Source organism: Globicephala melas, chromosome 12 (assembly GCF_963455315.2).
Source record: "Globicephala melas chromosome 12, mGloMel1.2, whole genome shotgun sequence".
Lineage (NCBI taxonomy): Eukaryota > Metazoa > Chordata > Mammalia > Artiodactyla > Delphinidae > Globicephala > Globicephala melas.
In genome coordinates, this window is record NC_083325.1 from 63,693,684 (window position 1) to 63,708,065 (window position 14,382).

At 37.8% G+C, this 14,382-nt stretch overlaps 1 protein-coding gene across 1 annotated transcript in view; it reads right to left on the reverse strand.

Annotated features, from left to right (window-relative positions):
• Positions 1–14,382, reverse strand: part of RASGRP3 (RAS guanyl releasing protein 3) — a 103,757-nt gene that overhangs the window by 61,246 nt on the left and 28,129 nt on the right. The gene's annotated exons all lie outside the window — the stretch shown is intronic.

Sequence of the window (14,382 nt, forward strand, 5' to 3'; positions counted from 1 at the left end):
CAAATAGGGCGTATAACGATTTAGACTGATGACATTTTGTTGGCTCACAAACCACAGGAGTTCAGACATTAGTGCAGCGCAGTTCTCAGACTAAAGAAATTGATAGTATGTGTAATCTCTGCACCATCTCAAATGGGACTTTGTGTGTGTTTAATGTCTTTCTTCAAAGGAGATTAAAGGGCAATAATCTAACTTTGCCCTATAAAATAATTCTGGAAAAGAGAATTAATAGTATTATTTCTATGTTATAACTAAATGGGAATTAAAGGAATTAAGTAAATATTCAATTGGTTAATCTATCCATCAATCAACAGGCATTTATTAAATAACTTGTTTTTTTCTCTTTTTTTCCCCCCTCTGGGTGATGTTTAAATGCTACCTTTTAATATAATTAAAAATATAATTCTAACAGCAAAGGACCTGATTCTTACCTTCTCAGGAAAAAAAAAAAAAAAAAGAGTCTGTTTTATGTTCAGTATCCCAATCCCGGGTCCTTTATTGTTTCAACAAATATCAACTGAGCACATACCTCTACCTTCCAGACATTATGCTAGGGCCAGGGTATCCAGTGGTGAATAAAACAGATCAGGTCCCTGTCCAGTGGACTGTACAATTTACCAAGGGAAACCAACATCACACAAATAGACAAGTTGGCATATCATTACAAATTTTTATAAAAGCTATGAATGAAAATCCAAACCAGATGGTAAACTAGAGAATAAGAGGGATTATTCTAGGTGAGTGATAAGTAAAGATCTCTTTGAAAAGATAATACTTAAGCCAAGAGCCAAAACTCGGAGATTAATTTAGAGAAAGATGTGAGGGAAAGAAAGGCTTGAAAACCTGGCTGGATCATAATTACATTTGCCAAGTTGGAGAAGGTTGACTGGACGGAGAGAGTGGGTATACTGGAAGAAATCCAATGCTTAAGATGCCTTAATGTTAACACGCCTGTGAAACTCCTGTGTGCAGGTCTCAAGAAGCTATTATTTATACAAATATGGAGCTCCAAGAAAAGTTCTGAGATGGAATTTAAAATTGGGAGTTAACCCCATGTGAATAGCATTTAAAGCCATAAGAATGGTTCAGATTCCTTAGGAAGAAAGTATAAAGAGAAAGGACGAAAGAGTCCAGGCTTAAGCCTCAGGCATTCCAACATCTAAAGGTCAGAGAGAAGAGGCAAAGCAGCAAAGCATCTTAAGGAGCAGTTGTCAGAGGGGTAGAAGGAAAACTTAAATCATTTTGTGCCATGAGGCCAAGAGAAGAACATACTCGTGGAAGTTAAAACAACCAACTATGTTGAATGCTACTGAGAGGTCAAATAGGAGAAAGATGGAAAACTATCTGCTTTAAAATTTTTGCTACAAGGAGATCACTGGTAACCCTGACAAGAGCAGCTTTAGCGGAGCTGTTGGCAGAAGTCACGTTAGTGTAAGTTGAAGAGTGAATGGAGGATAAAGAAACAAAGACAGCATGTGTAGAATGTGAGTTTATTGAGTTTGTCTAGGATTAGAATGAAGAGAAATTGGCAGATGATGTGGGGATCAGGGGTTTTTTTATAAGATGAGAGTTGCTGGAACATACCGGGATGCTGATGGGGATGATCTAGTAGAGAGGAAGACGTTAAAGATTCAGAAGGAGGAAGAGATAATTGAAGATGAGGGCATGGGTGCCAGTTGTAACAAGAATGAAGAAAGAAGGAGAACATGGTTGCAAACACAGGTAGAGTATATACGATTGGTAAGGGTAAGAGGAAGGAGAATAACATCAATCAGAGGCATATAATCATCAGGTTGGCAGCAGGAGTTTATCTAATCTACCTGCTTCCAATACCCTCAGATCTCCTTCCTGAGTTTTTGAAAAGGAGAAAATGAAGAGAGAAATGAACTCCCCAAGTCCCAGAGGGAGATGTCCCAGGATGAACCGTCCCATGACTTAGGATCTAATGATCCTTTTTCCTGCTCCAGTAAACAATGTGGCCCTAATTCCTTGGAATACTGCTGTTGTACTATTAACAACTAACAGTAAAAATACTGTTAGTTAAATATCTGTATTCTTGCCAGACAACATTTGATGCTCTTGCACACCAAAGAGTGCTGTCAGCTTGTGTTGTGAACCACTCAGCTTGGCTTTTCGTGAACCTTATTCTGAATGACTAGTCATTTTACGTCTTATTTTTGCCCTGGTGATGATGCAGTAGCATTTCATTAAGAGTATTAGGTTGTCACTACTTACTGTTCAACAGCAGTTACGGAGAAGAAATGTCGTCTGTAAATAATCTGAAGTTTTTTGAAGGCATGTTAGAGTAAGATTTGTAACTGACTCATATGGATCAGGGTTTCTCAAATTTGGTACGATTGATACCTCAGCTAGATAATTCTTTGCTGCAGGGGTCCAGCCTGTGCATTGTAGGATGTTTAGCAGCATCTTTGGCCTCTACCCACGAGGTGCCAGGAGCATTCCACTCCCACCCCCAATAGGGACAGCCCTAAACCGGCAGACATCGCCCAATGTCCCGTGGAGGGTAAAACTGCTCCTAGTTAGGAACCATTGATATAGACAGATGTCATAACATCAAAATGGAAACTGAAAAAGTCAATCAAACACTTAAAATTTTTTTCTAGTATCAGAATATCTGCTTTTTGTGTAGACAAATGTCTGACTATTTGAATTTTTCAGTTTTCAAATGAATCTTAGATATCTTCAGCAACAACAAACATTTGAACAAACACATCTTCTAGACATCATCTCAGCTTGAGTTTCAATTCTTGAACCAACTGGCAAGATTTAACATGGCAGAATTTGATTCAATTTACAACATTTCAAAGCTTTCTAAGTCTAAACTTGTTCCTCACTCTACTAACTGGCATATTTTGATGCTTGTTTTATTCCTATGTTAATTATTTGGAGTTTCATTTTATTTTATTTTTGCTGTTTATCATAAGCTGTTTTAATCCCTTTTGGATGATATCAGATGATAAATATTTATGAACAGAGGTTTTTTTTTTCAATATGTGAATAAAGAATCCTATTTTGCGAGAACAGTTCACTTCCTTTCCCATTGTCCAAATACTGGCTCCCCTTGAATAATCTCAGGATGATTCTGTATAGAATGCATTGCCTGTATTACAGTTTTTACTTATAAATCATCCACTCTGTTCCCTTGTTACTCTGCAGAGTTGTTCCAGGCAGGGAGTGATGCTCAATGTGAAACTATTAGAGGTGATTTATTCTCCTACCAGCTCTATCACTTACTGGCAAATAGCTTATGCTTCTGGGTCTCATTTTTTTCACATTCAAATCCAATTAACATTTACTGAGAGGCAGGTAGTTTGGCCAAGTCAATACTTGACAGGGCCTCAAAGGCTGTTTTGTGGGAGGGTGTGTCTGCTCCATATGGCAACAACTTTTGAGGATCAAGAGGTTCTCAAACAGCTTTTCGTTTTCATAAATGACCCAGTAACAAGCAGCCATGAATTTTGTTAATCTTTCTTGAATCACAGCCTTTCCTTTTGGCAAAACAAATGTATAAATTTAATCTCTCGTGTAAAATATAAATTCTGCATAAACAAATATTGAACTCCAGTTAATGATATGTATGATGCAATGTTGAGGAATGGAGTGTACTGCTGTCTACAACTAATACTGAAAAAAAATATGGACCAATGGATGGATAGAGGAATGAATAAATGCATAGATATGTGAAAAAGCAAACATAGTAAATTATTAATGGTAAAATTGAATTGGCAGTAGATGGATATTCACTATACAATTCTTTCAACTTCTTGTTTGAACATTTTCATCATAAAGTGTGAAAAATTCCTTCCATTATTTTATATCTTATTTTTATGTTTTTTACAGTCAACTAATCTTTTTTAAATTGAAGTATAGTTGGTGTATAATATTATATGTCACAGGTGTACAATGTAGTGAATCACAATTTTTTAAAGGTTATACTCTATTTATAGTTATTAAAAATATTGGCTTTATTCCCCATGTTGTACAATATATCCTTGTAGCTTATTTTATACATAATAGTTTATACCTGTTAATCCCCTACCCTTATATTGCCCCTCCCAGCTTCTCTCTCCCCATTGGTAACCACTAGTTTGTTTTCTATATCTCTGAGTCTGCTCCTTTTTTGTTATATTCACTAGTTTGTTGTATTTTTTAGATTCCACGTATAAGTGATATCATATCTTTATCTGTCTGACTTATTTCACTTAGCATAATATCCTCCAAGTCCATCTGTGTTGCTGCAAAATGGCAAAATTTCATTCCTCTTTATGGCTGAGTAATGTTCCACTATATATATGCATATACATACACACACACACATACCACATCTTCTCTATCCATTCATCTATTGATGGATACTTAGGTTGCTTCCATATCTTGACAATTGTAAATAATGCTGCTATGCACATTGGGGTGCATGTATCTTTTCTAATTAGTGTTTTTGGGGTGTTTTTTTGATATATACCCAGGAGTAGAATTTCTGGGTCATAAGGTAGTTCTATTTTTAATTTTTTGAGAAACCTCCATACTGTTTTCCACAATGGCTGTACCAGTTTACATTCCCACCAATAGTCTTTTGTGTTTCCATACAAATTTTTAAATTATTTGTTGTAGTTCTGTAAAAAAGTGCCATTGGTATTTTGATAGGGATTGAACTGAACCTGTATATTGCCTTGGATAATAATGTCATTTTAACAATATTAATTCTTCCAATACAAGAACACTGTATATCTTTCCATCTGTTTGTGTCATCTTTGATTTCCTTCAGACATGTCTTATAGTATTCCAAGTGCAGGTCTTTTACCTCCTTAGGTAGGTTTATTCTAGGTATTTTATTCTTTTTGATGTGATGCTAAATGGAATTGTTTCCTTAATTTTTCTTTCTGATAGCTTGTTGTTATTGTATAGAAATGCAACAGATTTCTGTATATTAATTTTGTATCCTGCAACTTTACCGAATTCATTGATGAGCTCTTGTAGCTTTCTGGTGGCATCATTAGATTTTCTATGTATGGTATCATGTCATCTGCAAACAGTGACAGTTTTACTTTTTCCTTTCCAATTTGGATTCCTTTTATTTCTTTTTCTTGTCTGAATGCTATGGCTAGGATTTCCAATACTATGTTGAATAAAATTGGCTGGAGTGGGCATCCTTGTCTTGTTCCTGATCTTAGAGGAATTGCTTTCAGCTTTTCACTGTGGAATATGATGTTAGCTGAGATGTGTTATATATGGGTGTTTAGATGACCTTTATTGAGGTATGTTCCTTCTATGCCCACTTTCAGGAGAGTTTTTTTTAATCATAAATGAATGTTGAAATTTGTCAAAAGGTTTTTCTTCATCTATAGAGATGATTATATGGTTTTCATTCTTCAATTTGTTAATGTGGTATATCACATTGATTGATTTGTAGATATTGAAGAACCCTTGCATCCCTAGGATAAATCCCACTTGATTGTGGTATATGATCCTTTTAATGTATTGTTGGATTCGGTTTGCTAATATTTTGTTGAAGATTTTTGCATCTGTGTTCATCAGTGATACTGGCCTGTAATTTTGTATGTGTGTGTGTGGTATCTTTGTCTGGTTTTGGTATCACGATGAATCTGGCCTCATAGAATGAATCTGAAGTATTCCTTCCTCTGCAATTTTTTGGAATAGTTTGAGAGGGATAGGTGTTAACTCCTCTTTAAATTTTTGATAGAATTCACCTGCAAAGCCATCTGGTCCTGGACTTTTATCTGTTGGGTCCTGTCATCATTTTAAATTTACATCTTTCAAACTTTTAGTGTTTGGGGATTTGGTGAATAAGTCACGTTCATTAGCCTTTATGATTTTATAACTATCAGTCATATGTAAACCAAAGAGGTGTCAGTTATGAGTCTGTCCAAGTGGCTCCTTTCTACCCTGGAGAATTTTAGATGCTATTCTCTGGATGTTTTCCAATTTTTGCTAATGACTTTCTTAAGGTGGAGCAATCAAACTTACTCCAAATAGTCCAAGTCTCAAAGTTTTGTTTGAGGGTAATAAGAAAATATTTTTGGATTTGTTTCCAATAGTCTCTGGCTAATGAAGAATCAGGCTAAATTTCTTTTCACGGAATCCCTACACTACATCAGTTATTGGCATATTCATATGCTGACCACACAAGTTTAAAATCTCCAAGTTAACACAAGTTTAACACAAGTTAAAATTTTCTCAACTCCCTCCTCTCCTTCATCTGCATATCCAATTGCTCTCAAGAACTACCAACTTTACTTTTTAAACATTCTGAAAATTCTTCCATCCTCACCACTGGCTTGATTCATATTCATCTCTGGAGTCGTCTATTGGTCTTTGGCATTTTTTCTCTCCAACCTGTCTTCCTCATTGCCTCCAGAGTTTTCTTTCCAAAATGCAAATATATTCATATCACTCCTTTACTTGACAAGCTTCAATAATCTTTAAGAACTATTGTTAATTATTTTACATTTATTAATGGTACTATGGATTTTTCAAAAGAGAACTTATCTTTTAGAAATGTATACTAAAATATTTACAGGTAGAATGATGAAATGTCTGGCATTTGTTTCAAAACTAATATGGGACAGAGAGAACATGGGTGGGGATATAAATGAAACAAGATTGGCTATTGAAAATTGTTAAGGTCAGGTAATGAACTCATGGGGTCTCATTATATAATTTTACCTACTTTTGTGTATGTTGGAAATTTTCTATAATAAAAATATTTTTTAACTTTAAATTGTTCTCAAAAATATCTAAATGCTTCAGAAGGGCAAACAATACCCTTAACCATCTGGAACTACCTTATCTTTGAGCCTTTTATCCAGTTCCTCCTCCAACATGTACCCTATGATTCAGCTCTACCAAGTTACATGTTACTTCTGGAAAGGAATCTTTCAAAATATAGTTTTTTCTTCTTGAACAATGACTACTTATCCTTTTATACCCAGTTCAAATGTCACCAACCCTAAGGAACCTTCCCTGACTCACCGTAATATAGTCATCTCCTTTCCCCAGACATCTATAGAACACTGTACAAACCTCTTTTATAGAAAAATATTTGTAAGATGTTTGACGTAATAATTTTTTAAATATCAATGTGCTTAACTAAGTGGTAATGTCCTGTAAAGTCTGTGCCATTATTTATGTTTGTGCAATATGCAGTGCAAAGCATATGTTTAAAAATACTTGCCAAATGAATCATAGGAAAATATAGTTTGGATTTTTCTTTTACTTTTGTCACCCAAATGTGAATTCTGACTTCCATGTAAGAGGTCCCATAAACTAGAATGTACTTAGTGAGGTTTTGATAACTTCTGGTTGAGTGAAGTTTCCAAATATGAGGATTACAACGCTAAACCATTTTTCAAATATCTTAGCCTCTTCCACAAACTTGATGTGAGACAGTATTCCAAATAGTTGCAGAATTTTATGCATGTCATAAAATGACATGCTATGCATGCTACTCAGTCATTCTTGTAGCTAAAAAGATAAAGCCTTAATTCTTACACAATAACACCATCAGTGGCTTAATTCAATCAAAGTTCTTGCATCTTCCAAAGAGTTTGAAGGTATTTCTTCTAAAACATGGAGAAATAAAATAAGGTGAAATATGTTCCACTGGTCCTGCTTCAAGTTCTGCTCAGCCCTTCTATCTACTTGTAACTATGGCCCCAAGAATCAATTCGTGGAGTGAATGTAATTGCCATCTTGGTGCCAATATTGTGTCATTTCTTGTAAAAACCAAACATAATGTAAAGCAAACTGTCACTGCTGGTTAATCAGCCAGGTCCTAGAGTCATGATCTTTTTTATACCTGTCATCATCTGAGACAGTATAGTAATTTTTGAGTGTTGCCAGAGGCTTAGCTCTGCAGGGGTGCCCTGGCCAGTGTACAGAGCACCACAGTTGACGGAACACCTCAACAATGGAAACAGGATGATACTGCAGAATCCAATCTTGAATCCAGATTCCTAGTATGTTTCTTTGTCTTGCAGCATGCTTCTAATGGATATCGCTATGCATTGGGCATGACAAGAACAGCAGAATCCGGACTCCACAGAATGGCTGCCTTTTCCATAGTGAGCATCAGTTTTTAACATAAACGTAATGATATAGACAGTGTGATAGAATAGAAAAGGCATGCACTTTGCTTCTATGAAGACCAGGGCCAGAATTCTGGCTTTACTACTCACTGCCTTGTGACCTTGGGCAAGGCCCTCATTCTCCCTGAAATTTAGTTTTTCTTCTGTAAGTGTCACAGTAGTGTCTGCCTCTGAGTGTTGTAAAAATAAACACCAGTTTCTTTCCTCTCCCAGCAGCAGATTCAGTTTAAATGCCTACTACAGAAGGAAAATAGAAAGAGACAGATTCATCTTAAAATCAGAGTGATGTGACCGGGGACAGAAAGAGACCACAGAGAAATCTCGAGCACCACCATTCAGATTGAGCTCTGTCCTAGCCATAAAAAAATAGTGATCTCTAAAATATTCTGTCAACTTATAGGATTTTGAATGGCAGTCATTCCATGCACAAATGAAATTCTATCTGCTTCTAAAAAGCAGAACTGTTAAGTGGAGCAGAATCCAAAGTTTAGTCAAATTGAACTCATGGTATTAGTTTTCTAGAACCAAATATGGAAATTATACTCAGTTCTTCTATTTTAAGACTGTTTTAAATTCTTGCATAGTTTATGAGCTCCAGAAATCTATATTAACTAGAGATTTGGGAACGTTCATTCTTCATAGTTACAGGGCAAGTTGTTAGTGTGGCTGGAAGACAACATTAGTCCTTCCTAGCTCCTTGATCCTAGGTCTAAAGAGTTCTGCAAAACCAGGGTGGTTTTACAGTGTGTCAATTCCTAAAAAGGAATCCCTAGGTGGAACATTCCCAAAGTGAACTTAAGTAAAAGACTCTAAGGAAACTTGGTTCAGTCCATTTTGAGTTGTTGGATGAAAGGAAAAATATTACTTTCTCAAAACAAATCAGAGGAGTGACTAAATTGTCCCTTTTTCTTTTCTGTTTTTAAAAACTATGGAGTCTGATTCCATGGCTGATTGATGGACCCTTTGCCTGAGTTCTCCTTCCATTTAGCCAGCTCATCAATTGCTAAAGTCTCTGCCACAAATACCTCAGAGGGGGAAAAGAGAAGCGATTAAAATCACTTAGACACATTCCAATGTAGTTACTTGTCTGTGACTTTTGCAACAATTAAGCATCAGCAAAGTGGTGACTAAAATGAAATTCTGTAATTAACTATGAACTTAATCTTTCCATGTTATTGATATTTTCCCTCCTTACTAGTTCTCGATCAAACATTGTACCTGGAACACATTCAAAGACGAAACTCTGAGTACGCTTATAATACTAAAGTAAGCCAATGGCATAATGATCTATGCAAGGGTCTTGGAACATTTTGTGAGGTAGGGACAGGTTCACCTAAACCAACACTAAGTGAAGTGCAAAGATAGGGCAGCAACTGGCAAATAGAGAAGCCTTCAGAAAACAAAATTACCAGTTTGATCACAGAGAAACCTAAAAGATGTTGGGATATTTGCAGTGTAAGTCATTCATATATTGAGTTGAATTTTCCACTTACAATAGGGGCATTAAGTTTATATTACTTCAGGTTCCACAGACTATAACACAGGAAGGTAAGCCTTTAACCCACTATTTCATCTTTTTCTTTTCTTTTCTTTTTCTTTGACAGGCGCAGAAAGTTCTGATTATTACACTGTAATCACTAAGGAAAAATGCTCTTTGAGTCATTTTATGAATTAAATATTATTCAGGAGTTTTTAAATTTGAAGAAGGATATTTTTCACACGCATATTTTTAAAAAGCTACTTTAGAAAGAAAAAACATAATAGCTGTTATTGTCATAAAGCTGTTCACTTGTTTCGCCCATCCTCTGCCTCTAAGCCCTAGCCATCATAACGTGCAGCTGCACTGTAAAATCATCAGGCAACACACCCTGTCATTTTTAGGACCTTGCCAATGTACTGATTATGCTGTTATACAATGGACTGGATTGCTATAACAGAAAATTGACTAGTAGTGAAGATTCTCAACTAGTCTAGCAAGCTAAGACTCTCTCAGTTGTGGGCAGATAACTTTGCAGAGGGAAATGGTGGCAGGGACTCTCTTCCTGGTGGTCAGAGTACACTATTTTCCCATGGGAATAAGGGTACTAAACCAGGCAGAACTTCCAAGAATGCTGATGGTTTTGTTGGGTAAGGGGAGTGCATAGTGGACATCAGACTATACTTTTTAATCTCAAAAAACAACAAGATCCCTTCTAAAAGCTGAATATTACATCATGCCAAGGTCGATATGACTCCAACTTAACCACATTGGGTCTGCAGGGTAGGAAAATGACCACTACGTTCCTTCACAAATATTACCAAAGCAAATATTATTGTGTCTGTAACTAAGCTGACCCTGTTTCTGAAGCCAAATATCCAAAGGCTTTGGAAACATCATCATTGACATGTGTGAGATGGCACATCATGAATCAATCATCCATTTACCTTTCACCCATGAGAAGATAACACAAATCATAGCCCTATGATCACAAAGAACAATTCCATGGATATTATCCAGCGTCTGAAAACTGGGGATTTAGTTGGGCTTGGTCCCATGACCATGGATAAGTCACTCACTTTCTCTCATTCTCAGTTTCCTCACTGTAAACAATGGTAACAGTGTCTCCTCTCTTTCATAGGATTGTGGCAACGTGCAAAAAAGTGTCTAATACTGGAAGAGTTCCATTAAAATGCAGGAGTTTGTCTTCTCGATAGAGTTGATGGGCTCAAAAAAGATGAAAGCACAGCGAACTCAGATACACACCGCAGACTCCAGAGGTACCCTACTGTGATCATTTGAAAGCAAGAAACCCAAACTTTCAAATCCATAAAACAATGGGAATGTGACACACAAACAGCTAAACAACTCCAGCGGGGGCGCATGAGCAACCAGTACAAAGAGAAAGTGAGACCCAAGGGAGTTAACTCTTTGGGAACAGGTTCTTTGGAACACAAGCTGGCAAAAATAAATAAATAAATAAAACAAGCACTGCATCACAAAATTTGTTTCCTTATAAAAGATCCCACGAAAATAATCACTTTATTTTACTTCAAACCAGGTCTGGAGTATGACTTGTGGATCCTGCTGCGATTCTGAATCCATCTCACGAGTCCCCACGTAACACCCACCGCAGCACACCAATTGCTAAGAATTGGAGGTAATTTCCAGTGGCTTTGGGTTAGCAGACTGTATTGCTGGCTGCTCTTGAATTGGGCTTAGGTTTAGAAGCAACAGGCAGGTGAGAAGTAGATGAAAAATTCCTTCTTCTTTTTACAAAGAGCTTGGTCTTCAAAATGTGTAATCTTGTTATAACAGCCTTGAAAAAACATTGAAGACTTTCTCAAAGACATGCCTGAATGCTCTGCTTACTAAACTTTCCTCCTGATTAACCAAAAGACCCTTCTGCTACTTACTCAGTGCTCTTTCTCATCGCCAGCCCTCATTTTGACATTTAACCACATGGAGGAATACAGAGAGTTAAATTAAATTTTTAGAAGAGTTTGAGAAGTAGGTTTTTCTCAGGGCTCTGTCTCTGGTTGATGACCCAGGCAAGCCACAGGTTCATGGCCCACAAGTGAGAAGGTCAGTCTTCAGCTATGGGGCAGGTGGGGGGAGGAGTGTGCACCCAGAAAAATGCAGGTGCAGGTAGCCTCCCAGTCAGCAGAGAAAAGCACATCTCTCCTCTCCCCCGCTCCCCACCCCCAGTCCCCTGGCCAGCGACCCTCTCTCACAGCCAGGAACAAACGGAGCAAAGAGAGGGAAGGATTGCATGGCTTCTAAGTCCTAAACAACAACAACCTCTTTGGACAACCAACCTTCCAGGTTGAGTCACACAATGAACAGGACTGACACTAGTGTTATCACCACTAAGCCAGCTGTTTGGGGTGGGGCATGGGTGGAGTGGCTGTCCTCCAAAGGAAAGGAGTGACAGGAAAAAACGAGGCAAAGGCCAGCAGGGGCAGCGAGAGCAGTGCATTCTTGGGAAATAAAAAAGCTCTCAATTGCTGTTCTGACCAATGTGAGGGCCATCAGTGAACTACTCTCACCGGAGAAAAACACGCTGCCGGTCAGTGCTGCTACATAGCCTGGGCTTGGACTGTCCCAAGGGGAAACCTCACCCTTCCTGCCATGGAGGGTTCGAAAGGGCCGTAACACACATTGTGTGTCTAATTGTATTGTGCTGAAATAGTCTCATTTGCATTTCATGAGCTTTTAAGCTTCAATGTGTGAGATTAGCATATGAGCTCCACTTTTATTTGTTTAATGTGTGCAGGTTCTGGAGTCTGATCTCGGTGTCACTTCTGCCTGTGTCATGTATAGCTGAGTGGCTACAGTCTCTGAACTTCAGTTTCTCTAGCTATAAAACTGTGATAATTATATAAAGCACATAGACTTGCTGTGAGGATTATATGAATATAAATACACTTGTACAGCACATCATTTGGCAAAGTGCACAATAAGTGTAAGTTATAACTATTAGTGTTAATATTATGATGGTAGTAGTAGCAGAAGCCTTGAGCTCTTTTCAAGCTCTACCACTCACTAGCACTGGGACCCAGAAAAATGTTCTACAACTTCCTCATCTTTGAAATGAAGGTATTAAGTTGCATGTTCTATAATTCCTATCCTAGAATTAAGAGCTTTGGTTCTATGGACATACTATCTGCATGTAAAATAATTATCTCTGTTATTCTGATATTAATATTTTGAAAGTCAAGATATCATTGGGTTTTTCAAAATAATCTGTGGGCTTTCAAAAATGCAACACTCTTTATAATTCAAAGGATACTCAGATTGCCATTAAGACCCTCTCGGTTTTATGGTGTGTGACTCTGATTCTGGAGACACAATTTCACCTGAGAGTTCCTTTCCACTATCAGCCTTCAGAAAAAGGGAAACTAACTATACCAGAAGCAAACTCCCTAAAGAATGGCCCCTTGGGCAGCCGGTGCCCTGCAGTCAGACAGGGAACTCACTGGCCACGTGGCCACAGGCTGACCCAAGGACCTCACCCAACTGGCATAAAGGGGAACAAGAGTTGCAAATATTATTTTCTCATTGGACATTCTAGGTTTTGTGAATCCTACATTTTAAGGGAAAGAAGGAGAAAAACCTCCCAATGCCAGACTAGCCAGGCATCTGAATCTGCTTCCATCCCAGATCTTTGGCTGATGTGGCAACTCAAGACCAACCATGCTGAGGGAAACTTGGATAGAACCAGCGTGTCATTTTCAATCCATCCTCCATATACGAGGAGAGGTGGCAGGGGTGCAGGGAGAGCAGTGCTCCCTCTGTGTAGCAGGCAGAAATTGCAAGCAAACTGTACAGCTTGAGCCTGTGTGACCATCTGTCAGTCACTTGGGGAAACAAGCACACTTCAGGGTGCCCTGGGTTTCTCACAAGCAAAATAACTGTTTGGCCAGAATTCAAATCAAAACACCACTCTCTGCCCCCCTCTTTAATGTCCAGGCAGTCCAGAAAAACGAACTTGTTTGGTTACCTGCCCCCATTGGTCTGATTCAGAGGCCTGTAGCTTTCAGAGGTTCACATCATTGATGCAGGGCTCTGCCCTCTCCCTTTCCCCTTTTCCTTTCTTCTTAAACATTCTGTCTGGTGACAACCATGGAAGGACAAAAGCCTGTGAACAACAGCTTTGTTCCAGGGTTGTGCCTGCTTCGCTGCTTTCCCAAGAGAAAGCTCCATGACTGCCGAATGAACCAAAGAAAGAACAAGTCCTCTCAGTTTTGGATGCCAGGACACCCCCCCACACACACACCCTAGAGCTGATAATTGGCTTCAGACAACACTTTCATGATCCAGGTCATAAACAAGGAAGGAAGACTCTGCCCATCATAAAAACATGAGCTTTCCCGTATCTAAAAGAAGGAAGACCAGGGACAACTAAAAATGTTAGCTGTAAAGTGATGAAAGTGAGTTAGAAAAGCTGTAAAGTAATGAAGATGAGAAGAAAAGAATTATAAAGTATATCTTTCAAAGAATTAGAAAGCATGCCTAAAATCTAAATATAATTGCTAATCTAAATATTTTGTTAGCTTTCTGTATTGCAGATTTTTACACATAGTTAAATGAGACAGTCTTCAAAATTGACTAGGAATGGTCCAGTCAGACCTACAATTGATTCACAAGCTATTTCTCAAAAAACATTTTCAATGGTTAAAAGAAAAAAAGTTTCAGTGATAAAACTGACTAAAATCAAATCTAGTCATCAACTCACTTCAATAGTCTCTACTTCGTAACCTGAATCTTGGCTTTGAA